Here is a 25,675-nt window from a genome sequence, read left to right on the forward strand (position 1 = left end):
GCAGCTATCCCAGAAGCCAGAACAGCAAGAGGGATCGCCGCTTTCGCTGCGCATTGATCCCTCTTGCTGTTCTGGCTTCTGGGATTCAGAAATTTTTTCCCCTTGTTTTCCTCCTCCAAAAACTAGGTGCATCTTGTGGTCTGGTGCGTCTTATAGAGCGAAAAATACGGTAATGCAGAAGAACAATAGGGACAATAAAATAAAAAGGATGTGACTTGCACAAACAGGTGTGGTGAAGTTCATCCATTATTGGAACCACTAGTAAACCATCCTTTGATTTCCAACCAATGGAAATCCTTTGGCCACATGGCTCCCCACCCCCACATGAACTCTTACATTATTGAAAGCTCAGATTACCACACAAGGCTCTGTATGCTGCAAGTAGCATCTCTCCCATGTATGCTCTGCAGTGCTGATGACAACCAGATTTCTAGAATGAAAGAGAGCCATCCCCCTCACACACAGTTTCTCTGCTCGACAAAGCCACAATTTATACAAACTTATTTTGAACAGTCATCAATGAAAGGCAGGAAGCCATAGAATCCCTTTTACTTTATTTTGGCTGACTAATTCTGCAGTGCAAATCTACTGGTCACAAGAGTTGAACGGGTGTTTCAAGAATCTGTTTAGCAGAGAAACGTTCGCATTAATTACCATAACCGCGTAAGAAGATTAGATGCCTGAATTAAAGTTAGAAATTGTAGGCGGTCAAAGTGAGTGTTTCTGGGGCTGGAAGAGGGGTGTGGGAGTGTGTGTGTAAGTACAGTGGTACCTCAGGTTAAGTACTTAATTCGTTCCGGAGGTCCGTTCTTAACCTGAAGCACCACTTTAGCTAATGGGGCCTCTCGCTGCTGCTGCTGCTGCGCTGCCGGAGCACAATTTCTGTTCTCATCCTGAAGCAAAGTTCTTAACCTGAAGCACGATTTCTGGGTTAGCGGCGTCTGTAACCTGAAGCATATGTAACCTGAGGTACCACTGTACATGTTTCAAGGTGTGGAATAAGGAGGATAAGTTTGCTTGCTCCAAATGCTAAACTCTTACAAGCTACTTAACCCACAATTCCAGACATGAACACCTACAGATTCTGAGCCTGCACAGTTGGACCACAAGAGGTCATCAACTGTAGGGGCTGGTGAACAAATGTCTATCATGTAAGGTCTCCTTCAAGCGGCAGATTGACAGCGGGAGCTATTGACTTTCCAGAATGTGTGTAATAGCCATACATCATTCACATGAAATTACACATGGAGACTCATGGCATTCTCCCTCGCATGTAGATCTGGGAACAAACTTTTGATTAAAATTTGGTAATGCTACTAAGGGACAAGAAATGGGGTTGTGGGTTGGATTTGGCCTGCTGGCTGCTGACTGGCTATCCCTGCTCTAAACAATTCTACAGAAACATAGTGGGGGATGCAGTCAGAGAAGCTACTCAAATGCACCCACAGGCTCAATGAGGAGATCAACTTTCTGCAAAGCACTGCACTCTTCTTGGCTGTAGTTTATTGCGTCAAAAGGCCAAAGAAAGGAGACAATCCCCAGTATCAGATGTGCAATGAAGTCCTGGCCAAAAGGATGCAGAAGGATTGTGCCGGAGTGTTAAAGACATATTGGAAGCTTAGGTTCAGCTCCTGTAAGAGGGGGAAAGTTTTGTTGGCAGGACTTGTGCCCCAACAGCTTCTTAGGTTCTAAAAATAAAACACCCTCACTGGTAGATGTAACTTGCACACATATACACCCGCAGCAGAGTACAGGTTTTCCACTTCCATCCTTCAGAGGAGACAGACATAAGTCTGCCAGAGCATAATCAAGACAACTGCAAGCCTGGGAGAGAAACCTTTGGGGGATTGTTGTAATTAAACAAAACGTGCCATCTTCCTTAAGGCAGAGTTCCCCGAGCAGCTTTGGGTTGTTTCAAATTAAGTGGACTCTGCTGTAAATACAGAGCAAATTCCCAGGAAAATTATCCTTGAAATACTGCAATTTAGAAGTGATGAATCTGCACTGAAAGGTACAAGAAGCTGTGAGCAGAGAGCAAAAGGGGAAAGTCGAAGAGCCCCTGGAGGAGTCTTTAAATATAGATGTCAGACTTGGGAAGCCAGGAGTCTGGGCTGTTCCACTTAGGCTTTTTTAAACCTGCAAACTGCCCTTTGCCCTGGGAGCCCAGCATGAATGACAACGGTACACATATAAAACAGTCAGTAAGGAAAAAATAATTTAAGAATAATATAGTAAAAAATGACCTTTGTCTGTTTTCTATGATCCGGGCACAAACCTCCAGTACGAGTGTGTTTTACAGCCTGGGTCCTATTACTAAGACAGCCTTCTGGCAGGAACTTTCCTTAAAGCTAGATTACCAGCCAGGCCTCCCCAGTAGATCTTAAGCCATGGTAGGGTGAATACGGACAGAGGCTGTCTCTCAGATGCTAGGTTCCAAGACATTTAGAGCTTTGTACAGAAAGACCACAAGCTTGAACTGGGCACCTTAGTTAATTGGCAGCCAATTAAATTTCTACAGATTGGTCTTATATGGTCTCTAGACATCAGACCCAGCAGGACTCCGGCTTCTGCATGTAACCATTTTCAAGGACAGCCCAACACAGCATGCACTGTAATAGCCTAAACGAGAGTTTTTACTTGGCTATTTGGGTCTGAGCTATTATGCAATTTATGTCACTCCCATCTTCACATTTCTCCAGATGTTTCTGACTACAACTCCTAAATATCTGACTTATAGATTATCTAAAGATGGCAAGGCTTTATCTCAGCCAGGCAACATTCTTCTGAATATTACCAAGCACCGCAATCATTTTAAACACAGCTTTAGGATGGGAGGTTTTTTCTTGGAAAAGACCTTATCCTCATTAAAATGAGTGGTTGCAAGATTGGAAACAATACAAAAGACCACTCTTGCTTACACCTTAAAAATAAAATCATACAACAACAAAAGTGCCTAAAAGGTGCTTTGAATGCGAAGTCACTTCAACAGACTTGGAGAAAAGTGACACATAACATTAACAAAGCTGGCCGAGGAAAGGAACAAGCACACAGACGACTTCAGTTCTCCACAAGGCACAAAATGTGAGCTCTACCACAGAACAGAGTTGATTCTGAGCTTTGAAGGTTTCAATGAACCTGTTATGTTACATGCTTGGAAACAAGAAAAGGCATGTAGCGTAGCTGGGATTTTCGAGCAGGCAAAGGAACAAGATTTGCTTTGGTCAGCACTGGTCTTCTCTCTGAATACTTGTCCTGCAGCAATGCCCATGAGTTCCCTTTCTGAATGACAGAAAGCAAGCTAAAAATTGCCACACACGCACACACACAGCCCTGAACACTGCCCAAAGCGTATCAAAGGCATAAGTATCTTTTTCAGATCTCTGGATTTTTAGTGCAAAACATTCAGAATAAAGGTAATCTCTCTCTCTCCTCTTTTGGCTTGGGGATACCAGATGGTAGTCAAAGCCACTGTAGTGTACTGGAAAAGGTGGTAGACTTGAACCAGGTATCTTTGCTCATCTATGAAGCTCATTGCCATTGGCTTCAGACAAGTCACTAACAATCCCACAAAGAAAGTTGCAAGGTAGGCGAGAGTAGGCAACACATTTCCATCATTCACATGACTTCATGTCTAAGCTACATTTTTTTGTAAGCAGCCCAGAAGACTGGTCGATAGGTAGTTTAGAATTTGACTGAATGAAGTGGAAGGAAAGGTGTGATATAGACTTAAGGGATGGGTAAGGGGTGGCGCTGTGGGTTAAACCACAGAGCCTAGGGCTTGCGCATCAGAAGGTTGGCGGTTCGAATCCCCGAGCTCCCGTTGCTCAGTCCCTGCTCCTGCCAACCTAGCAATTTGAAAGCATGAAGCGCAAGTAGATAAATAGGTACCGCTCCAGCAGGAAGGTAAACAGTGTTTCCGTGCGCTGCTCTGGTTCGCCAGAAGCGGCTTAGTCATGCTGGCCACATGACCCGGAAGCTGTATGCCGGCTCCCTCGGCCAGTAAAGAAGAGTCATCCGCGACTGGATCTAACAAGTCAGGGGTCCCTTTACCTTTAAGGGGTTGCACACAAGTGCATGTATGCACAGCAGTAAATTTAGCAGGGAGGGAAGTATCTATAAATCTATCCAAGTGTGCCAATTCAAGTGTATGATGATGCAACAGACCTCCTATCCATGCACTTAAGGGCCAAACTACACGTCATTAGTCATACACTGAAACCAGTGTGCTTAAGGTGGCTGTTTTTATTTGGTGAAAAGGCATTTGTGGGACCCTGATCCAGAATATCTTCCCAATTGGGATCAGGGGCCCATGCAGGTTTTCTGCTGAAAATGACTTCCTCCTGGCTGCTTTTTGCCTCTGTATGAACTGTTTACTGCAAATGGAAGCTTCAGGAGCAAATAGCAACCAAGTGGGTGGCAACCTTTAGCAGAAAACTGGCACTACTTATTTCACCAACTAAGCACACTCATGCAGACACGTGATGTGGAGCAAACTACAGTATAATGTTAACTTATCCTGTGCAGCACAGAACAAAGTAAGCTTCATGTTCAATTTTCCTAGTAATCCATGTTCCTTGGTAATGTTTGTACCTAATTTCGTATCTAGTTCCATGCAAAGGATCTTAGCCATTTTGGGTTACAACTTCCAACTTCTGGCAGCACATTAGCTCTCTCCAGTACTGCCACTGCACACATATATATTTTGGAAGGAAAAGCTACTAGCAAAAGGTTTAGGAGCCCTTTCCTATGCCTCGGTGACATTTTCATCAAGATAGCCGGCTGTGAACAGCATATCCCAGGAAGCAGATCCTAAAAATAGCCTCTTACGGCAAAGTGGGGGGGGGGGAGGGAGAGAGAATGGGGCATGTGGCTTATATACAGACCAGTTTACACATAATTCTGTATTGCCAGAGCATGGCAGTGGGAATCCCACCAAAGCTTTCCTAATAAGCTCATTAATGTAACCAAAACAAATATGGAGGAGCCATGATGCTGAACGTTCCACTGCAAGGCTGTACCAAGAAGACCCCAAATTTCTGCACTTAAGAGAACAAACAAAACCAAGAATACAGCACTGTATTTACATTTATTCAAGAAATTTAGACTGGTATTATTGGTAACATTTATGCCCCACCGAAGCTACAGTCATGAATGGGACTTTGAAGTGTGCCCAGGATTTGGTGCATTGGGCCTTAGCTGTGCAAAAGCTGGGCATCCGGGTTGAGGGCTGAATCCAAGACTAAGCCTGAGTTTTCATGGGGGAAACCACCCATTTCAAAGCAAGATAGATCCCCTATTCCTTGACCAGTTTCCTACCGACAAGAAGCATCTCTGTCTTGCCTGGATGAAGCTTCTGTTTGTTCACTTTCATCCAGTCCATTAGCAATGGTAGACACCGACTCAGCACTGCTTCCCCATTTCCATTTTATCTCCACAGATGCATCAAACGTTGGGGTGGATGCTAATCTAAGTGACTTTAACCACCACTTCTCTGATCAGCTTTGGATATTACCTGGCTGCAAGAGGAAGATGGAAGCTTGAAAGAGCTGCACTTCCTGCTACCTTATGCCTACAATAACCCTCAAAAATCAACTCTGAATCGGTCACTCTTCACAGGGACACTTAACTTCCAACATCTTCCAAGCACAAGTTCCTCTTTGAACACTGAAGCAGCTGCAGGAAAAAAACAGGAAGTGCAACTCTCTCATGTTTCCTCCTCTCCCCGCCCCCCCCCCAAGTTACAGTTATAGCTGATATGTGCAATCACCCCTTGGCATTCCCCACACATCACTGGGGCAACTGCCATGTACAAATGGGAACATACAGCATTTCCAAGGCCCCACAAGGCAATAGATGTACTCTGCTGTTCCTGCCTAAAGCTTCAGAGCTCTCAAAGTTATTTTGTCAACTGGGGGGGGGGGGCGTGGGGGGAGGAGAGGAGGAGAGTGAAAGGAACTCTTGGGTTGCTGCTTGAATTGCTGATGTGGTAGATCGGATATGTAGTCAGTTTCCAAGAAATATGGGCGCCACAGAAATCCTGACATATCAGCTAAAAAGCAAGATACCAGATTATTAAGAGAGAAGCACTGAGCGCAACAGGATTTTCCAGTTCCACAACTATGGCCCACCAAGCTATTCAAATACCTTTCAGTCTGCTCAGCCAGTGCAGATTGTGCACAAGTAGGGGGCTCTGGCTAATGCTCCCCCAGACCTATGGAAAACTTCTTGTGTGCCAGTCTCTCTCTCGCACTGTGTGTGTGCTGTAATAAGGAGTTCGCCACGACTGCAGGCAAACGCTTGTTCCTTCTTGGTTTACAGAACTTCCCAGCTAACAGCTGCATTGCAGATGAACCCTCTTAAAGTGGCCAAACATACTGTTAAGCCAGTCAGCAGGGCACTGTGCTACAGCAAAGCAAGCAGGCACCTTTTTTCCCCTGAAATAAGCATAGTAATCCTGATCTCATCCAAACTACCATGAGTAGACCGTGCACCCATTTGTCACCTCACGCAGAACGCCTTCCAAAAACCAACAGATACAGAGCTCTCTTGCTATCTCCGAGTCTGACTTTCAAACAATGCCTCAAAAGAGCACAATGACTGTGAACAGACACATCCCAAAACAATTACAGAATGCTAAAGAACAGGATACAGTATTAAAGGGTTCATTAACCACGGCACTACAATGGTGATTTATGGGATAACATGCCGATGTGGTCTGGGTCAAACTGTCATCCCATATAATTTGAAACACAGATTTTGGAACACAGGAATTCTACTACAGCAAGGAATATACCTACTGGGAAACATTTCTGTGGCTTTAAAATTCATATAGAGAAAGATTTTAGGACTATATGAATAATGGACAGGTGAACAGCCAGTTGTGTAAGAGAATTATTTTGGCATCTATATATGGAGTTTGGTTAAAAGAGGAAACGGAATAAGTAACTGTAGAAAACTTACAGTTCTTTGCTTGCTACTGATTTTTTTAAAAATGTATTAAGTTTATTAACTACAATGTCCAATTATGGCACTATAATTTATAAATTGAGAATGTAGAATTATATGGGATTTTATGACTGGTCACTGGATGGATACTAGATGTAGCGTCCTTTATTTCCTTTGGTTCAGCTGGAAATCTTTGGGGGAAATCTGTCTTCATGGCCCCCCACTTTGTATTTTTTAAATTTCACAGCCTAAAACCCTGTGTAAAATGGGGAGGGGAAGAAGGAGAGAGGAGAGAGAAGAAAAGTTCAGAAAGAAAACTTAAGGCATCGCAAGGGTTGGAAACCAAAGATGCCTAATCCTATAGGCAAGGCTGGTCTAGGAGAAGCAGGTATTCTCCCCCCCCCCCACCAACCCTTGCATGAAGACCCTTCCCTGATAGGCAAGAAGTGGGGCATTCAAAAAATAAAGACAGCCCCACCCTGAAATAATATGGTTATTTCAGAAAACTTCCTTTCACAGCTATACACAAACCAAAAATGGATGGAAGCCTCTAGAGGTGCAGAAAAATGTTTAACTGTTCAGAAGCTTTTAGCACGTTTAAGGGAAAGAGAGAAAGGGCTAATAACCTGAGAAAAGCCACACCTATGGGTTGAAGTAATTGATATCTTGCTACTCTTGTGCCCAAGTACCTAGAATCATAGAAGAGTTGGAAGAGACCACAAGGGCCATCGAGTCCAACCCCCTACCAAGCAGGAAACACCATCAGAGCACTCCTGACATATGGTTGTCAAGCCTCTGCTTAAAGACCTCCAAAGAAGGAGACTCCACCACACTCCTTGGCAGCAAATTCCACTGTCAAACAGCTCTTACTGTCAGGAAGTTCTTCCTAATGTTTAGGTGGAATCTTCTTGCTTGTAGTTTGGATCCATTGCTCCGTGTCCGCTTCTCTGGAGCAGCAGAAAACAACCTTTCTCCCTCTTCTATGTGACATCCTTTTATATATTTGAACATGGCTATCATATCACCCCTTAACCTCCACTTCTCCAGGCTAAACATGCCCAGCTCCCTTAGCCGTTCCTGATAAGGCATCGTTTCCAGGCCTTTGACCATTTTGGTTGGCCTAAATAAGTTAGTCGAATCAATGGCCTGGATCGCAAATGCTGCTAAGCCAGGTTTTATTAAACCACTGGTTTTGCGGCCATCTGAATCTTCCCAGCAGCTTAACCACAATGCCAACAAAGAAACATTTGAAACCATGGTTTGCTGTTAGCTTATGGTTGTTTTAACTATGGCTTGCCGTTATATGCAAACCCTACATCATGGTTCCTTAACCATGGTTTATTTGGCCACCCCAGATACTCACTAAGCTAGAAAGGTACAAGGTAATAGCTGATGGAAAACGTATCAAACCATAAAAGAAAAGGCCATGGTTTGTTTGACTATCCATGCAACAGACTGTAGTTTAACTCGTGGTTTATTAAACAAGCCACAGCTTGGCATTAATAATTTTTTTCTACTGACTTGATAGAACCTATCCAAATCTGGCTGTTTTAAATGTATTGCTACTGAAGATAGCCAATTAGGCTGAATTGGTTTAGGTTTTTATATTAATCTTTGTAGTGAGCGCACAAATTATCACATCACCACAACTGAAAGCAACGGTTCCTTAGAGAAGTGGGGAGAATTCCCTGTTGCTAGGGAGCTACCTGTCACTTTGATTGTTTAAATAATGCCTTGTGAGAGCATAAGATAAATCAGAAAATGGAATCAGGCACTGTGAATATGCTGGTATGTCCCAAACAAAGGCTGAATTTTGGTGGGCCTTCATAAAGGCAAGGTGAGGAACTTCAGCTTTGGGGGGCAAATACAATTTTCCTTGCCTCTCTATCTGATCCTTGGGAATCTCCCTGACCACAGCCCTAAGTATTTTTAGGTAGTACTATGTTGGCAGTTTATGTATGGAAGTGAGAGCTGGACCATAAAGAAGGCTGATCGCCGAAGAATTGATGCTTTTGAATTATGGTGTTGGAGGAGACTCTTGAGAGTCCCATGGACTGCAAGAAGATTAAAACTCTCCATTCTTAAGGAAATCAGCCCTGAGTGCTCACTGGAAGGACAGATCCTGAAGCTGAGGCTCCAATACTTTGGCCACCTCATGAGAAGACTCCCTGGAAAAGACCCTGATGTTGGGAAAGATGGAGGGCACAAGGAGAAGGGGACGACAGAGGATGAGATGGTTGGATAGTGTTCTCAAAGCTACCAGCATGAGTTTGACCAAACTGCAGGAGGCAGTGGAGGACAGGGGTGCCTGGCATGCTCTAGTCCATGGGGTCACAAAGAGTCGGACACGACTAAACAACAACAACAATGTTGGCAGTTTCTACTACAGCTCAAGGGGCAGAAGGTCTTGGTCAAGGGTGCGAATCATGATCTGGCCAGTGGGCCAAATTCTGAGCTCCCACGGCCACTGACAGGTGAATGGGAGCCATCATAATGACATCAGGTGACCAAACTTCAAAGGAAAGTTCCTGATTTGTTCTGAACTGGACTGTCAACTGCAATGCTTGTATAGACAAAAGCTGACCAAATGCTATCATCTTTCCCCATACCCTTGTACTCACATCAATATATTGCCAGCTCTTAATGAATAGTTGAATGGAAGGTGACGACTTAGCCTTCCAGTCTGGCTGACCCTAACGAATGCATGACCCATAGTTCACAGCATACATCCTCATCAGGAAAAACCAAAGGGCTGCTAAAGGTCAGCAATTAAGAGCTAGTGCAGCCCTTTAACTGCCCAAATGTTCATATCCGGGAACGGCACACAGACTCCCTAGGAGCTCCAGGGCAGGAAAAACCTTCCAGAGTACATCAGCAATTAGCTCTAGCCTGAAGGAACAACCCTTCTAGCTAAACTCAGTGTGTCCTAACAGGACAGCAAGGTTGCAATTCCCTAACCTCCACAGGGCCAGAGGAAATGCTACTTCTATTACCCATGAAATGATATTACTTTTTGACATAACTGCACAGTATCATAGCAGAGCACAGCTGCACTGAAGCAGAAACACTAAAACATATCCAGCAATCACTGGACACCAAGACTGCAGGGAGGGTTTAAGAGGTGCCCATTGCTCTTCTCCATGTGTTCTTTCCCAGTGAACACATGACTGACAGTTCTCCCTCAGGTCACGCTTCACTCATCAGATCAGATGCACAGCATCAAGTCCCAGGCAAGGAGCCAGAAGGTTGAACACACGTCATCTATATATCCATGGCGCAAACTGCAACAGAGAAAAGGAAATCCCTCAGATGCTGTCTCACCTGCCAACTGCAAGCCCATGTGGAATAAAAGGAGTATTAAAAACAGAAGGACTGTGAAAATAGACTACAAACCTGAACACACGGGGGAAACGTTTATATATATATACACACACACCTTACATCTAGCCAAACACATCCTGGTGCCCAGGCACTCACTTGGCCACAAGCGACCAACAAGTCAGATGCAAAATGGGGCTGGCACCTGGCTAATTTTGAACACTGGGTTAACTAATTTACACACATACACAAACACACACACCCCAATTCTGGCACCCATCATATGTACTCCAAATCCAAACTCAGCATCATTACTCTTCTAGAGAGATCTAAGCCTTGATTACCAGAACTACAGATTCTTACCTAACTTCCCATCCCACAAGGGAACAAACACAACTTTTAAACTACAGCCAAAGATGCTCCATTTCTGAACTTTTACAAGTGATCTGGCATTGGGTACAGAATCAGTCACAGCCCAAGAATTACTTAATAGCTAAGCCTGGAGTCACAGCACAAAATGACTGCATGCAAGAACCTTAGGAGATCCTAGGGACCAAGAGCAGCACACTATATGAAGAACTGGCCTTCCCTTTTAAGTGGCTCAAAGGAACTGGGAATCCTTGAACAAAGTACTGGTGACTAAAGCAGATAGCAAGTAACAGCGGGCTGAACATGTAGAACAGGGGTCAGCAAACTTTTTCAGCAGGGGGCCGGTCCACTGTCCCTCAGACCTTGGGGGCGGGGGCAGACTATATTTTTTTTTGGGGGGGGTGAACTAATTCCTGTGCCCCACAAATAACCCAGAGTTAAATAAAAATACACATTCAACTCATGTAAAAACACCAGGCAGGTCCCACAAATGACCCAGAGGTGCATTTTAAATAAAAGGGCACATTCTACTCATGTAAAAACACACTGATTCCCGGACTGTCCATGGGCCGGATTTAGAAGGCGATTGGGCCAGATCCAGCCCCCGGGCCTTAGTTTGCCTACCCATGATGTAGAATGAGTCAAAGTTCATTCAGTTATTTTCTTTCTTTCTTTCTTTCTTTCTTTCTTTCTTTCTAGCAAGAACCTTTTGCAGTGGTCCCTCCAACCAATGAAATATTCATGCACAGGCAGCATTTAATCATATTATTGGGAGGGAATTTAAAAAAAAATCTCTGGGGGTGGGATTACTAAGGGTAGGTCTGAGCTGAAAAAGCCAAACACATCACTTCCTCAAGAACTTGTGTGATAATGACATGCCATTTGGTGGAAGAAGAAAATCACTTCAGGAATGTCATTTATGCATCAGAGGGATAAGCCTCCTCTAGCAGCAACCAGTTAAGCAATGCTGGAGATTAAATACATCCAAGGCAGAACATTTTTCACAATCCCAATCTCCCTCTGCCCTGCCAAAGACCCACACAACAACAACAAAAAGGTTAGACATGTCGCTTCATAAAAGATGCAATGGAAGATCAGGAGCTAATGCTCTTATGATCAGATGCACTAAATGGAGCCATCATGTTTAGTGGCAGCACACCCATGAATATATTTTTTATTCATGTGATTTATAACTAGCCCTTCAATAGGTTTCCCACGGTGGACAACAGCAAGTTAAAATTACAATAAAACAAATTAAACCCAAAACTGTAAGCACATTTCAATATAAGAAGGCAGAATAAAAAGGAGTCAGCAGAATTTAAAAATGAGCACTTAATTAAATATGAAGTTTCTGTGCCTGGAACTAAAGTGACAAAAAGACAGGTGCCAAGCAAGCTTTCAACACATGGGGAGCCACCACCAAGTAGACCCTTTCCTCTGTTGTCACCTGTCACATGGGTGGAGGAGGGGGGAAAGAATGGCAGATACTGGGAACAGCCTTCTGCTTGTGAACACCCCCAGAACACCCCCAGGCCATTGCTGGAAATATCTCATTCTCATATATAATGTCAGGAATTATATGTCTTCAATGGTTATACCAGGAATAAAACAAAACAAAATGTTAACGGCGGCAGAATCTCTCTGTTCTCCACATTTGGAAGATGACACCTTTAGGTAGCAGGAGGGGCAAAGAAAATGTATGGAGGCCTATTTGCAGTTTTAAATTCCAACATAGGTGCTAAAACAGGTTGGGGTCCAGCATCTCTGGAGATGCAAAGCATGGTTGTCTTAAATGTTGCCTACTGTAGGGGTGACTGTCTCTGATTATGTATTTGTAAATGGAACAAATATGACAAAGACATGCCCCAGTCCTCTCTCATCAGAAAGAAAACAAGATCTTGTGTCATTTCCCTGAAATACCTTGTTACTCAGAAGGAGGGAGCATGAAACAAATTTATTAGAAGATTGTGTGTGTGTGTGTGTGTGTGTGTGTGTGTGGTGTGTGTGCATCTGCAAATCCTCACATATGTGTGTACAGTGGACACTCGGGTTGTGAATCTGTGAGGGATGCACATTTGCAACCCGCGTCTGTGCACGCACAGGTTGCAATTCGGCAATTTAGCGCTTCTGCGCATGCGCAACTGCCGAAACCCAGAAGTAACCCATTCTGGTACTTTCGGGTTTTGGAGGTCAATAACCTGAAAAAAACGCAACCTGAAGCATCTGTAACCCGAGGTATGATGTACAGGTATAACATACATATGTACTTACTGGTGCGCCTAAACTCTATGCACAATTTTATACTTCTCTAAGTCCCACTCCCTGTTTTGTTTTGTTTTTTGTCATGTCTGGTCCTTCTGCATAGTTAATACCAAGGACAAATGTAGTAATATGTAAATAATAGTTATTCCCTGTGCTTTCATACTAACCCAAAATGGTAATTTACAGGCATTTTTTTATTTGTGCCAAACGTCACCAGTTTCAACATTATACAAAGAAAGGTAAGCTGTAAATCAATAGGTACCAAGCAATTCCTGCTGGAAGACACAAAAACTCCAAAGCAAGCTGACATGATTGGAGAAACAGCTTCAGAGTGATGCTGCATACCACAACTGGCTCAGGAGCTGCCTTTTCCAGAGGCCAACAACCTCAAGAGAAAAGTCAATGGGGGGAATTATATCTCCTAAGTATAGGATATAATGAGTCAACATCTGGAGTTGCCCAAGAAGGTGTCTCTGCTGCCCAGGGTGGACCAGGAATAATATCATTTTGACATATTAGATACTGAAGACTCCACAGTCTTGACATGTATGACAGATGTGCCAGATGTTAACTCCCCATGGCAGATGGCTCTTCCCTGGAGACACTGGAGAACATGAGAAACCCCCGTTCTTCTCCTGAGCTTGACAGAAGGCAGCAGAACATGCCCAATCTTGTGTCATGCTCTGGGGATACTTGACCATTTCAGAACATCAGCAGAGAGTCAGAAAGAAGACTCTTCCCAAAGGAGTGGGAGGGGTAGATAGTCACAGCAACAACAGCTAGTGACCATAATCAACTGAGATGTGTGGGACCTCTACTGAAGGCTTTGGGCAAACTGCACAGATAGAGGCAATAAAGGCAGAAAAGGTCCCAGCCAGTTAAGCAATGTTATCTGTTACAACTCCTACTATTTTTTGGAGATAAAACTTTTCAGAGTTAACATTATCTCATTAAGAGAACAAAATAATAATAATAATTTAAAGGTGTGCATATGAATCTTTCCAACAAAGGCATCTTGGACTGGTGGGTCCCTATCCTTCTCAGGAAAAGGGACCTTCTTTCCATAAGTAGTAAGAAAAGCCCAATAAGGGTGTACCCATTACTTGCATGAGCTGCACAGAGCAAAGTTATGATGTCAATCAAGCAGCAACTCTGTGCATAATGTACAGTACATAATAGTCTGGAGCTCTTTTTATTGCATCTCTGTTCACAGGGGAAAAAATCGCCCTACTAATAAAATACCCAATTCTTCAAGATCATAAACCTATTTGTGCACACTCCTTGTCTGCCTTCCTGTATGTGTTTCCATTAAAGTTGAACTGTACAAGACTTGGGCCCACAAACACAACTGTATAGATTCAGTTACAGATAGGTAGCCGTGTTGGTCTGCCATAGTCAAAACAAAAAAAATTCCTTCCAGTAGCACCTTAAAGACCAACTAAGTCAGTTCTTGGTATGAGCTTTCGTGTGCATGCACACTTCTTCAGATACACAGTGTATCTGAAGAAGTGTGCATGCACACGAAAGCTCATACCAAGAACTGACTTAGTTGGTCTTTAAGGTGCTACTGGAAGGAATTTTTTTTTGTTTTGTATAGATTCAAACAGCTACTTCCTCTTACAACTATCTCCTCTCCCTGGAATACTGTTGAGTTACATTGCTTAACGACATCATTCAGTAACACTACCGTCCAAGTCCATGTGGACAGTTATAATTGACTTACAAGATGGGTGGGAGGGTAAAGCGACAAGCTCGACTTTACTTAAAGCGCCCACAGTGTTTACCAGGCAGTGGCTTTTCTTCCGTCAGAGAGTGCCTGCACAATCTCCGGCCAAAAAGCATGTGGCTTGAGTAGGCCCTACTCGCAATAGTTATGAGGCAGCATAGTGCTTCTCAAGCTGTGGACCACCGGTGGGTCTCCCCTCGCTTCCCCCCTGCCCTGTCATAGCCTTTTGGTTGGGTCAACACCAGCACCTTCCCAGCTCCCCACATGCACAATCCATAGCTACATGTGGGAGTTGGTTAGAGAGCAGAGTGAGGCAGTAGCACCCTAAGTAGGGGAGGAAATGGATGCTAAGCAGAGAGGCAGAGGGGTCCCTTTGAATGTGAGGGAAGAAAGAGAAAGTGTGGGGATGGCTGAGGGCGAGGAAATTGAGAAGGGCCCAGGCAGCGGCTGCTGCACACCCTGCAACCCCATTTTCTCTCTCTCTCTCCTCCTCCTTCCTGCACAGTCTCCTGTCAAGACAGGAAGCCTCTCCTCCCTCTGAAAGGGCCAGAGAGGACACTGAAGGAAATGGAAAAGAGGAACAAAAAAAGTTATCATTTTAGATAAATTGGTAAAGTTTGGAACAGAAAAGGGTGACATGAGGGGGAAGACGCTCCAGGGGGAGGAAGTGAATGTAAAAACCTCCTTTAAAACCCTCTTCACCAGTAAGCTCTGGCCAAGATGAGGAGGGCCCAAGGAGGGATTAGACAGCAGAAAATGATGTAAGTAATTGCTAGCTATTTATGCCAAATTCCACCTCCATCCACCAACGTTTTGTGACTGGTGAGCCTCAGTAATCTCCAGCCTCTCAAATGGGCCCTGGTTAGATAACCCCAATTTAGGAGTTGAATAGCATTGTCTTCTGTTTCATTTTCGAAGCTCTTCGAAGACAAATTGCAACAAACAAAGACTTACTCATTTTTACCCCAAATTTCAGCAGTAACCCAGGTCTGACCCCAAACTGCTGGCAGTTTGGGTCTCATTCATAATATAGAGCTGGGCCTATTGAAGATCTCTATCCCTCGGCCTGGAAGCAACATCACTACTGGTCAGAACGGAAGGGATGGGGGTACCTGGGGGTACCTCCCAGATATTGTGGCACAACTATAATCATCCCTGGCCACTGGTCAACAACATCTGGACTGTTTCCTATCCCTGCACCTAGCCCTGTTACTTTACTCATAAATATGACTCAAAGCAATGTAGAAACACTAAAGCAGGCTTCCTCAACCTCAGCCCTCCAGATGTTTTCAGACTACAATTCCCATCATCCTTGACCACTGGTCCTGCTAGCTAGGGATCATGGGAGTTGTAGGCCAAAAACATCTGGGGGGCTGAGGTTGAGGAAGCCTGCACCAGAGAAATACAAAAAAACAATTACCATAAGTACCATTAATAAAGACCATAACAAACATATCTATGCAAACAAAACACAAGTCTAGCAAATCATGAGCTCACGTTGGGGTGGGGGGGTGGGGTGCTACCCTTCTTGGATGAATTGCATGGGTAAAATGCCACTGCCTCAAACCGGGGCTTTTTACCCAGATCCTGAGTGATCTGTTTACTCTGGATTAGTTCCAGAATGAGCAGGAGGGCACCTGTTCAAACCTAATCTAACCAGGAGGAAAAGGTTTGCAATAAGAATTATTTGTCCTCCATTAGCCGTATTAGACTGAACTGGTCAAAAATTTAGAAAATCCGGTGTAAGGGATACTAGTCCCCATCCTTCAGCCCCCCACTTCTGGAGCAGGTAATCCTAGACTCGACACGATCGCAAACAGGACAGACAAACAGCAGACTGAAATCCTGCCTGCTGTAGCACATTTATAAAATATACAGCGTAAACCGAGAGGCAACTTGTAAGCCAGGCTGATCTTGCCCACGCACCTCACTATACAGAGGGAGAGCACCAGTTCCTTGCTGAGAGAGACCACAGCACGGCAGCTCCCTTGCCCAGACCCCTGGTTCTCTGCAAAAGTCATCCCCAGCACCACAGAGATAGCGTTTCCGTTAAATATGTTCCCAAGCTTTTGGCAAGGTCAGGAGCTCCGTCACGTAAGCTCTTCTATTCCAGTGATCCCTTCTAAGTCAATTTGTTCCAACAATAAATAAAGATTCTATCACTACAGTGTGCATCATATTGCAACGTTGCGTTATAAGCAGGCAATCCCAGAAAGGCGAGGGAGAGTCGAGGCAAAAAGGCAGCTGGCACAAGAGGAAGGCTGCAGTTTATGACATCAGCTTATTACCACTCCCCCCCCCATACATCTATCCCTGGAGCCGGGAAGTGTGTGCAACACAAAGCACAAGACTTCCAGCATCACGGCGACACAGTGTCCCCATTAAATAGAAAAAGACTGACCAACAGCACGATCACTGCTTATTGACCTGTATCCATTCCTGCCCTAGCTGACTTCAAGCCAACAAGACCCAAGACACATACAAGTCGAGAAAACGCTATTGTGGCCGTTTCTGCTTTCGTCCTCTTGAAACAGACAGGATGAGCCCAAGGAAATACCCACTCATCTGCCAATGTTGTGGCAGCTTTTATCTGTGCTCCAACAAGCTAGGAGGAGGCTGAGCAGTAGGGGGGCATCGCAAACCACACTGACTGCAAGGCAGTTTTGACAAACAAGCCAATATTGTGCTTCATCTTGGAGAATTAAGACTGCATCTAAGGCACAAGTGTGTAAATTGGTGGACAGGTCTGGTATTCTTGTATTCTTGTATTCTTGCACTCTGGACACTAATACTACAAACTGTGTTTCCGGCTTCTGCAAACTTGTATTGTGGATTCTCATTTTCCACGACTAACTAACCTGCAGTGCAGCACACTTTTGCCTGCATCCAATTCACTGAGAGAGGGGGAGGGGAACAGACTGACTTCACTCCAGCCCTGCAAGAGAATTCTCGACAAGGAAGAACAGTGTGCCATCCCTGAAGGGATGGCAAACCGATTCCGCCACCCGCCCACTTCCCAATACTCAGCCCAGATTTCACTTTAATTCCTACCAGCCATGTCAACAGCTAATCACAACTTCAAAAAAGCCTAAAATAAACTGGTGTTGTATGTGTTTGTTATATTATTAATTAGCGTTATGAAACAATGCAATTTTGTTTTTAACATAATGGAACCATTTCCGGGGGGGGGGGGGCAGGGGAAATTAGCAATGGATAATTTTCCTCCCCAAAAGTTACTATACGCTTTGCGGTAAAGCAAAGATGTTTTTTTTAAACAAAATGAAATAAAATAAAATAAAATGTATGGGTAATAAGGTCTGAGGCATTTCAAGAAAGCCAAGAAGGTGCAATTTCTCAGGGTGCTCTACACCCTGATTTAGAGAGCACTTTTTTCTGGACTACAAGCAAATAAAGCTTCCTTGAACTGGTTCTGACCACTGGTTCCTCTGGCCAAGTGTTGATCTGGTTGCTTGAGGCTCGCTTGAATGGAGGTCTTTCCCAGTCCGGCTGTCTGGGGACCCTTTTGGCTAAAGGTGATAGGCTAAGACCTGCCGCATCCCAACCTCAGCCCACTTTTGAATGCTCTCATAGACCCTCAACACACTCCTATAAGGTAGACCATTATCATCACTTCCATTTTGCAGAAGATGGGGGCTGATGCTGCAAGATATTGGCTAGATATTGAAGATCGGTGTTAATATGCCCAGACTGTCTTGCCCTGGTGAGCAACCTGGCTGCTGAATTCTGAACCAGATGAGGTTTCTGAACCCTCTTCAGAGGCAGCCCCATGTATAATCTAACCTAGAGGTTACCAGAGCATAGACAAGAGACATTAGGTTATCGCTGTCCAGATATGGGTGCTGCAAGGTCACCAGCTGAAACTGATGGGAGGAATTCTGTGTCACTGAGGCCACCTGAGCCTCAAGCAACAGCAATGGAGGTCTGGCAATTCACGCCCTTCACCACCATGCGACAGCCAGCTCTATTGTTCTATGCATTTACCAAACATTGACAGCCACCTTCAAGAAGTTGCGTGCAATTCAGCAAGAAGCTTCCCCACAATTTCAGTGTAGGTCATGGACTTTCATTTATACTTCCTAAACTCAAGATGCAGACGTGTTGATTTGCAGATGTTCCCAAGACCAACTTTCAATTTTACTAAGCAAGTCTCAGGACTAGCTAAGTGCCAAATATTCTGCAAAGCGGGTCTTTATCCCTTGCATACAAACCTGTATAAAACTATTTCATAAATAAACTTTTTCAGCATCCCTGGCTCAGACATTCTCCAGGTGAAGCTTAGGGTACTCCTGTCCCTCACTAACTTTGAAATTAGGAGGCTGGCCAAAAATTTGTTCCACGTAAACATTTTCTAGTTGCTTAACAGCAGAATCAGGATAGTCGAATATTCCTTCCTACAGAGTTCAATATTTGCTTTATTATTCCATCAAGAGAACAAGTTTGAACAGACTAGCTTCTCAGCACTGTTTTTTTTTTAAAGACATCAGTACTATATTTGCTATGAGGACTTGGGTGAAAGTGCTACAAAAAGAGCGGCAAATTACTGCCGCACAATGACTTCTGATATTTAGCACAACATAATAAACAAAGCTCATTAAATAAGAAGTCATCTATTGACCGCCCAAGATGGATGCAATTTCCTCTACCCAATATTCCTGAGATTCTGTCACACAGTATACTCTCTTTTACATTCAGACATTTATTGGCGGCAAACAAAATCCAAGACAAGTTTGCACCTTACAAAGAGCAGTGCATAACACATACAAGCACACATACAACCAGGCCTTTGGATGATTAATCTTGTAACCCTTTTAAATGTGGGGGTTTTTTTGGGGGGGGGGTATTGGTTTGTTTTTCTTTTTCTTGTTTTCTTGTGTATTTTGTGCTTTTATATTGTAAACCACCCTGAGATCTGCGGATGAAGAACGGTACACAAATTCGATAAATAAATAAAATAAAATGTGGAAAAGCAACATGAAACCCTTGGTTTCACCACAGAGTAATAATGCTGCATTGGACAAGCAGCAATTGGTGGCCTAGAAGCAAGTCTGGCAACCCATGAAGCAGGGATGGGGAATTCTTGGCCCTCCAGGTGTTGCCTAACTATCATAATCTCTGACCAGTGGCCATGCCAAGTGGGAATTTTGGGAATTCGAGCCCAACATCATGTGGAAGGCAACAGGTTCTCAATACCTTCCTTAAAAGATGAAAAAGGCAGACAAGGCTTAGACAGAGGAGGGGAGAGTGCTCTTGTGCTTGAATCCTGCTTGCTGGCTTCCCATGGACAGCTGCTCAGCCACTGTGTGAACAGGATGCTAGACTAGATGGGCCATTGGCCTGATCCCGCAGGTTCTTCTTGGGTTCATATGATTCCATGACACTCTGTATGCCAACGTTAAGCTCTAATGGTCTAAGGCACAGCAGTTACACACCCAGGATGGCAGCCCCTCCACCCCTGGCAGCAGATAAAAGAACCATGAGAGAAAACCATTTTCCGGCAACAAAAACTTACAACCTTCCCCTCTGCCCCCACAAGTAAGTTCCAAAATGACACTTGCCAAAGCTCAGCAGGGATAGAGCAATTGAGCTGAAGAAGAAGCTAAAGTCACACACAGTTAGAACTTTGGCACGACGGACCACAATTCTCTCGTGGGCAAAGAGAGGCATAGCTATTAGTGGGAAAGGTCCTATATGCTTTACACTGAGAGTAAGTAACGGGGGGAGGGGGAGCAGCTTCATTTTAGAGTGAAGATGCCAATAAAGACTTGAGTTGAGTTCATTCCCCTTGATCCGAGCAGAAGACCTACTTGGTAAAAAAAATGCTGATAAATATGGCCATTTTTAATTCCACTCAGTTATACCTTGCTTCAGCTGGTATTAAGGAATTTCTAAGAGAGTTGTGATGTGCTTCTCCCACCCACATTACCAGGGCAGCATCACAAACCGAAAAAGTGTCAACAGTGAGCATACACTTTAACACCAGTCTCCCCCCAAAATCTGGTGCCCTCCAAGCATCTTGGGCTGCAATTCCCACCAGCATGACCAATGGTCAAAGATGACAGAAATTCTACTCCACCATCACCTGCAGGGCACCATCTTGGAGAAGGCTGCTTTCGATGCTGCTGAAGAACTTGCCCTTCTCTGCCGCGGTGTTGCAGTGTAAACAACAACATTCTGTTAAGGCAAGCAATAGGTTTTGTGCCAAGGTCACTGATGGTTCAAACTCTGGAAGGTGGTACCTCAGTCAGGTTAAGAACTTAATTCGTTCTGGAGGTCTGTTCTTAACCTGAAACTGTTCTTAACCTGAGGTACCACTTTAGCTAATGGGGCCTCCCGCTGCCACCGCACAATTTCTGATCTCATCCTGAAGCAAAGTTCTTAGCCTGAGGTACTATTTCTGGGTTAGCGAAGTCTGTAACCTGAAGCGTCTGTAACCTGAGGTACCACTGTACTCTTTTAAGTTTTGGCAGTGTGAGGTTCTGTGCTGCTATGTTATTAATTACCGTATTTTTCGGTCTATAAGACGCACCAGACCATAAGATGCACCTAGTTTTCGGAAGAGGAAAACAAGAAAAGAAAAAAATTCTGAATCTCAGAAGCCAGAACAACAAGAGGGATCGCTGCGAAGCGAAAGCAGCGATCCCTCTTGATGTTCTGGCTTCTGGGATAGCTGCACAGCCTGCATTCACTCCATAAGATGCACACACATTTCCCCTTACTTTTTAGGAGGGAAAAAGTGAGTCTTATAGAGCAAAAAATACGGTATATGTTTCTTTACTACATTCATATCCTGCCTTTCTTCCAAGTGGCTGACAGCTATGCACATAATTCTCCCGCTGTGCCCTGTGTCTTATCTCCACAACAACCCTGAGAGGTAGGTTCGGTTGAGAGTGACTGGATCCAGGGTCACCAGATGAGCTTCATGGTCGAGTACAGATCTGACCCTGGTTCTCCCTGGTCCTAGCTGAGGACTAACTATAGCGGGTAGACAGACGTAAGGTAGGGGAAGACAGGCTGCAAGCATGAGTCAAGCAGAGAGCAGGAGCCAGCCCAGCGATCAGGGAGATCCCCGCCTCCACCAACCTCCCCATCTCTTTATCAAGTCACTGGCTGACAGGTCTTCAGCCATGCCTTCTCTAACTTCTAGTCAGTCAGAACTTGGAACAAAGTAAAGATTACAACGGCTGAAGCCAGTGAAGCAAGCTATCATCTCCTTTTTGAGTGGACCTGAGAATCTTCACTCAAACATTTGCTGTATTAGAAGCTGATCCATTCTAAACTGGTTTTATGCAGCTTTACAAGAAAGTCCATAGGTATGCACCACCCAAAAAATAATACAGAGCTAGAATATGATGCAGCAAGCTACAGCAATGGGAAACGGTAGTTATTTAAGGAAGCAGCAGCCATCAAAGTAAATTCATGACCTAGAGACGAAGCCCTGTGCTTCTGTAGTTTTCTTAGAAAGCTGCTTAGAAGCCATTCCAATTCATAGGGACAGTGAATTGGGGCCTCCTTCGCTGCCAGTATGCAGTTTGACCGCATTATCTGGTGTCACTTTTGCTCCAATACCTTCCAAGCCTAATATTTAGTCACCGCCTTGATTCACATGCCTGCCCTACAGCACCACAGAAACTGAACACCTCTTAGGTCACCGAGAGCTATATCTGATCCTACATACTCTGCCAGATTCCATTCGTTTCCAGCACAGGTTCCTTAGACACAGATTCAAGGAGCCTCCCTCTCTCTCTGCCTCACTCCTCTGCCAGCTTTATACTTCTCCTGTTTTATTCCCTTCCGTTCCAAACATGGCACCCACAAACCCCACGCCCCATGCAGCTATTCTCAGAAATGTTCAGTTTAATTAACTCACAGTCACCATCACACGGAATTTTCCTATGACATTGATGCTGTCCCTCAAAGCTATCCTGCCCTGGTTGCTTCCACTGATTTCAAGCTCATTAGTTTGCCCTCTATGTAGTTGGCAAACGCCGACGGGCCGCAGTTTGCTGCAACCCAACAGCTGTCTGGGTACTTAAAATCTTAGGCGAGCACATTATCTGATGGTTTCGGATGCCATGGCAACTGAGTGACAGATATTTACTTTCCCCAAATCGCCCCAGTTTTTACGTTCCTATCCCAACTTGCACATTCACCCAGGGTAGACCCAGGCAACCTTCCCGAGGTTTACTTTGCAATCAGAGATTCACATGGAACAGTCACACGGCAAGCTTCTTATACATGATGCTAAATCCAACACGCCATCTATTTGGGGAGAAGGGGGCGAGAAAAGCTGGAATAAAATTTTCCAGCAAGGACTACGCTGCCACCGTCCTCTGATTTTCTATCTATCCCTCCTCCATCCAGGGGCACAGCAGCCAATAAGGCCCATGCTTCTTGCTGCCATACAGTTAAATAATAAATAACACATTAAATGTTCAGGAGTTGCTTGGGAGAATATATTCATATTTTCGTTTTTAAATATCTGTCACTTCTTTATTCCCCTCTCCCCTTTACAATGGTCTGAGATGTGGTTCAATAATATTTGGGACAGAGCTAGTTCAGAACTGGGCTTAGAAGAATTGCTAATGGGGTTACAAAGGAAAATACCTTTGATGAAACCTGGTCTCCCTTCTTTTTATACATAAGAAGAAAGGAAAGCTCTCCCATCAGCCTCACAAACCTGTCTGTGGAAAACCTATTATGTACTGCCAATGTTTTAAGGCTGCGTGAAACAATATTTGCCTGGCACCTGCTTCATATAATACAGGTAGGTGGTTTAAAAACTATTTTATTTTCTCAGGTTTGGCTGGCTTTGTGACTGCTTTGTTACAATATGTATTGCTTTGTGCTGTATCGTCTGTTTTATTGAATTTGTATGTAGCCATTTTTAATATAGTTTTAAAACCAATTGTCTGTTGAAGCTGCTTACTTTGGCAAAAAAGTAGCTTCCCACACCTCATAACATATAAACAAAACACACGCCAAGTTACTAAAATCCCTCACCTCCACGACACAGCACCTCTCTTCAACTCCACCACAAAGCCCAGGCAATTGCCTATGCAAGAGGTGACTCAATACGGAAAGGATGCCCATTACTTCTGCACAGGATCTTCCCCAAACATCCACACACTCTTCCCTTATTCACAGCTCTACTGGTTTCCAGTTTTCCCTTTGCTCAAACTAAATTATAAATTAAATTAAAGGGAATTCTTTAAGGCCAACCCTTATTCTTCACTGTTCCCAAGGCTGTACATGGGTTCTACCGACACCGTTGTCACTGGTGTCCATGAAGACTCCCATTTAATTTTAGACTGCAATACCCTTCAGGTTATCTGTCTTACACCCCTGCTCTGCATTGCTGCAATATGGCTAAGACACCATCCTGTTCTGAACAGGGGTGGTTGACACCCACCCCACCTCAGTTTAGGTAGCCGAACCACTCCACACCCCCTCACACAATTTTCTTCTCTATCCCCCACCCTAACAAGACCACAGTGATTTTGGTGACAACAGCACCCAAAAAAAAGTGGAGGGAGGTTAAAATAGGCACAACACTATACCAGAACCCAGACTGAGATGCAAATCACCACCATCAAATTGATCAGCTGATTAGTGGAAAGCTGGCAATAAGCCCTTTACTTAAGCTAGTGTACGGGGTGGGGGGGGGTGTTGCCCCAGAGAGCTGGCCAAGGTTGAATGTGTCCCTCAGTCCAATGAAGGCCTGGTTTCCCCTGGTTTAGATTCAGTCGCCCAAAGCTACACTTAAACTACCAAGATATTAATGAGAATTACTTGCTCTTTCCACCATCACTCGGCACATCCTCAGCTCTTCCCTTTCCCACTCTTACAAATATGTATGTGCGCAAGTTACGTTGGAGAAAGCAGGAAAGGGATTGCAACACAGCACTGCTATCCAGTTGCACACCGATACACTAAGGCTGCAACCCTAACCCTGATTACCTGGGAGGTAAGCCCCACTGAATTCAGTAGTACTTACTTCTGAGTAGATATGGTTAGGCCTGCCCTGTAAATCATCATTTCATAGGCATTTCAGAGTACCAGTGGGAGACTTTCAACACTATTCCTGTTTTGCAATAGGAGACCGAGACAATTTGCCTCAAATTCAGCCCACAGCGGGCACCAGATCCAGAATTCTGGTCCAAGTCCCCCATCATCTTCTTCTACCACCTGCACGAATTCATTTCGGTAATAACAACTTAGCATTTATAATAGCACTTTTATTGAGTATTCACAGGGCTTCACATGCGATCTGTGAGCAATTCTTACAGGAACCTTGTTAAGTACAGCTTTATTATCCCCATGTTGCTGATGCGAGACTTGAAGCAGGGAGAAGAGCAGTTAGCCTAAGGCCACTAAGTTCACGGTCATGGTAGAAACTGAAATGGGGGCTTCCTGGCTTTGAGCCATTAAGCCAGTTCTTAAGACCAGTGCAGGGGGGCAGAAGCTCAAGTCAGGCAACTTCCATTGCAAAAAGGGGCCAAGGCTATAACTGCTGGAGCTGCTTAAAAACCTGGAGAAAATCCAAATGCCTAAATGGAAGAAGTGCAGTTGCAGAACACTTGAGGGGCAACTGCAAAGGGAGCAGAATAGAAACAGTACATTTTACAAAAGGCAAAGCCTTCTGCGGAAGATGACGGCTGCTGCATCTCTTTAGTTACATTAAAACCTGAAGTGTGCGCCTGTTTCTCACCCAGAATGTCCTCATCTCTTGAAATTAACTCAGATCAAGGCTGGTAATATGTACTCTGACTTTAACTGAAAACATGCTTGCTACACATAGCTGATTACTAGACAATACAAATAACAGTTTGCCATAAACGACAGTGGAAGAAGGCTGCTGTTTTGCACCATAATTTCTAGCATCTAATTAATATGGTTGCACCAATGTGTCTACCCTATGAGGAACGGGCAGCAGATCCTGGATCGATGGTCAAATGTTACAGAACATTTAGGTGCCAGCCAAAACCTTCCTCTTCTCCCAGGCCTCTAATTAAACACTCGATGGCCTTTTAAATG

The 25,675-nt window shown here is 44.3% G+C and overlaps 1 protein-coding gene and 1 long non-coding RNA gene across 37 annotated transcripts in view; both read right to left on the reverse strand.

The window, feature by feature from the left end:
• The window catches only part of CAMK2G (calcium/calmodulin dependent protein kinase II gamma), a 164,933-nt gene that overhangs the window by 133,725 nt on the left and 5,533 nt on the right, over positions 1–25,675 (reverse strand). The window lies entirely within an intron of this gene.
• Positions 5,070–13,888, reverse strand: LOC310844436. Its single transcript, XR_014564125.1, has 4 exons — positions 9,309–13,888; positions 8,066–8,884; positions 6,145–7,634; positions 5,070–6,049 (listed from the first exon to the last, which is right to left on the reverse strand). It is a non-coding gene; the product is annotated as an uncharacterized lncRNA (long non-coding RNA).

This window comes from Podarcis gaigeae (genome assembly GCF_964106915.1).
Source record: "Podarcis gaigeae genome assembly, chromosome: 5".
NCBI classification, from domain to species: domain Eukaryota; kingdom Metazoa; phylum Chordata; class Lepidosauria; order Squamata; family Lacertidae; genus Podarcis; species Podarcis gaigeae.